This window comes from Pteropus vampyrus, unplaced genomic scaffold, assembly GCF_000151845.1.
Source record: "Pteropus vampyrus isolate Shadow unplaced genomic scaffold, Pvam_2.0 Scaffold4, whole genome shotgun sequence".
NCBI lineage: Eukaryota > Metazoa > Chordata > Mammalia > Chiroptera > Pteropodidae > Pteropus > Pteropus vampyrus.
This window is the reverse complement of record NW_011888785.1, coordinates 7,070,265-7,073,601: the sequence shown is the minus strand read 5'-3', so window position 1 is coordinate 7,073,601 and position 3,337 is coordinate 7,070,265. Positions and strand designations below refer to the sequence as shown.

General features: G+C 32.6%; 1 pseudogene; it reads left to right on the top strand.

Moving 5' to 3' along the window:
* The first annotated feature begins 233 nt into the window (after positions 1 to 233).
* LOC111743213 lies at positions 234 to 352 on the top strand (annotated as a pseudogene).
* The last annotated feature ends 2,985 nt before the right edge of the window (positions 353 to 3,337 follow it).

Here is a 3,337-nt window from a genome sequence, read left to right as displayed (position 1 = left end):
CCTAGAATATGCAAGAAGGATTACAGATCAGGAGAGGCCATCAAGGAACAAGTTGTGTTATATACCCAGAGCTCTCCAATAATTCCAATGTTGCATTAATTGAGTATAAATTGAAAATCATGAATCACTACATATGTGACAAGTGCTTGCAAAATGAAAGACAAAGTCCAAGTTAAACAAATTAAAAAAAAAAAATTACTTTGGAATACTAGAGAATTCGTCAAACAAAAGAAGATTAAAAACAAGCAATGATGAACAAGCCCGATCCCATCTGATCTCGGAAGCTAAGCCGGGTTGGGCCTGGTTAGTACTTGGATGGGAGACCACCTAGGAAGACCAGGTGTTGTAGGCATAAAAAAAATAAAAAAATAAGAGATTGTAAGCTGACAAGGTCCTTGCAATCTGTGAGGTCAACCAAGTGTTGCCTCACCTAAAAAATAAAAATAAAAAATAAAAACAAGCAATGAAAAATGATGAGCAAATCCTCAAATTCTAATATGTATTCATATAGAGCATCAAGGAGAATTGCATCCGTAAAACAAGAACAGAATGCAATGAAAAGGAAAAGTCAGAAGAACAAGAGCCCTTAACAATTAAAAATGCAACTACCAAAAATATTAGTATTAGCATTGAAAGATACACTGAATTAAATTTTCTACAGAGTATAACAAAAACACAAAAAGAACACATAAGAGAAACAAAATTAAAGAAATAGCAAAGTCAAAACAAAGGGTCCAACATGCCAAACAGAATACTGTCAAAGAGATACTAGTATTACTACTACTGGTAATTATGCTACTGATAATACTAATATTACGACTAATGATAAGAACTGTAAAAATATAATGCCAGTTATTTTACTTAACTGTATTACTTAATTAAGTCCTCATATCTGATAAGTTATAAACCATTCCTAGTGGCCTGAAGCTCGTATGGCAGTAGCATGACACCAGAGGCTATGCTCTGAACCATTAGTGAAGAACGTTAGTCTTCAGGTTGATAGGACCCATCAAGTGCCTAGGTCAGTTATTGGAAAAAGTCCAACAAGAGGAGAGAAAATGAGTAAAACTTCATACCATGAAGGGAAAGTAACAAACTTAAAAGTTTCTGAAGAGAGAAAGTAAAATCTACCAAAGCTGTTTATCTAAAAGGGGAAAAATAACCAGACGGGAATACTTTTCAACACTAACCCTAATGTTAGAAGACAGTGTTCAAAGTTGAGAGTAAAACAAGGATGCTCAAACTGGAATTCTATACTTAGTTAAAATTTCAAATATAACTAAAGGAAAATAAAGATGTTTTTAGGCATCTGAGGATCGTGTTATGCATCCTTTCTTAGGAAGTATCATTAGAATTTATTCCAGCAATAATAGGGTATTATATATCTGAAAAAGGATTATATTTTTAAAAATTGAAGAGTTTTACAACTCAATAATAAGGCAATCAACCCAATTAAAAATGAAAAATATATTTAAACAGGTACTTCACAAACAGATCTTTAAATGATCAATGAGCACGTGAAATTTTCAAATATCATTAGTTGTCCTGGAAATGCAAAATAAAATCACAATGATTTATCACTACATACCTGGTAAATGGCTAAAATTAAGCGGTGATAATACCAAGTTTTGGCAAGGCGGTAGAGTAATTATACTGTTGTATTTACTAATAGGATTGCACAATGGTCCAACTACTTTAAAGAATAGTTTAAAGTTCAAAATACTTGTACAAAATAGTGTGCAATCCAACAAGTCCAGGTCTAAATTTTTCACCAAGATAAATGAAAATCTATGCTCATGCAAGGAGTTGTACGTGGATATTTATTGCAGCATTATAACAGTTCCAAAGTGGAAACATTAGTAGATGAAATGAATAAACAAATTGTGATATAGGCATATAACAGGGCAACTACTAACACAGTAACAACATGGTGAATCTCAAAAGCATTATACTAAGGGAAGGAAGCCAGGCATAAAAGAATATATATAAATGAAATTATAGAAAAGGAAGCTCTAATCTATAGAAAAAAAAAATAAAAATAATAAAAGGAGGTTTTTTTTCTGGCTGGCATTGGGAGAGATTAAATGCAGGTATGCAAAAGGGAATTTTTCTGTGTGATAGAAATCTTAATATTGGTGGTGGTATACATTTGCCAGCTGTAAGTATCCGCAGAAATAGGAGTGATGTAATTAGAAGTTAGAAAGAGGCAAAGAAGAATTTTTTCCCCTAGAGCTTTCATTGGGAACATGGCCCTGCCGACCCCATAATTTCAGACTTCTAGCCTCCAGAACTGTGAGAGAATTAATTTCTGTTATTTTAAGCCACCTAATGTTACAGCAGCCCTAGAAATCTGATATGTTAACTATATTTTTAAATTATTTTTTCTTTAAAAATTTTTTTACAGTAGATATATATTTTTAAAACTATATATATATATAGTTTTAAAAATATATATATATAAAACTAATTACAAGAAGAACCAAAAGCAGTTAAATGTTGATGCCTTTGGGAGAGGATTTGTGAGAGGGCAGATTTAAGAGATTTCTCTTGATTTTTAAAGTAAAGCCTTCTATATTTGATTTAACACTTACATGTATTTCTGAGTTAGAAGTTTTCAAGAGAGTAATAACTAAGTTAAAAATTTTCCAGGGTCAAATATAAGCAAGCAGATAATTAAATGGGGAGTTCAGATGGCTGAAAATAAGGCAGACTCGATCTGAACATAAAGATTATAACTTCTAATAGCATTGAGTAACCTAAAAGAGTAACCCAAAGAGCACAACAGTATGAGCTGATTGGTTTAGTAAATGATTCAATAACTAAGTTGAATTGCTCTAATTTATCTAAAGACTCTCATTTTGCAATAACGAAAAGAACTTTGACCTCAAAGTATGTGACTGAGCGTATGATGTGCTAATGTCTTCTCTCTGAAGGATAAACTAGAGGCCAAATGTTCTGAGAGGATTTTCCTTCCCCATGATTCAGGCCCTTCATGGAGGAAAAAAAATAGAGATAAGAGCAGAGTGCCTTGTGTTTGAGGATACACAAGGGGAATCATCGTAGTTAATGCTCTTGGTGCCTTCTTTGGCAGAGGTTGTAGCATTCTTTCTATACTTTCCTCACCTGAGTGTGCTCTGCCTCAGGGTGTTTCCAAGGGTCTCAGAATTATTACAAATCCAAATCAGTTTCACATTACTTTACTTTAAACAGGAAATGCGTGACTGATATATATAAATATATATATATTTCTATCATTTATCTGTCTGTCTATCTATCTATCTATCTATCTATCTATCTATCTATCTATCTATCTATCTACCATCTATCCATCCATCTA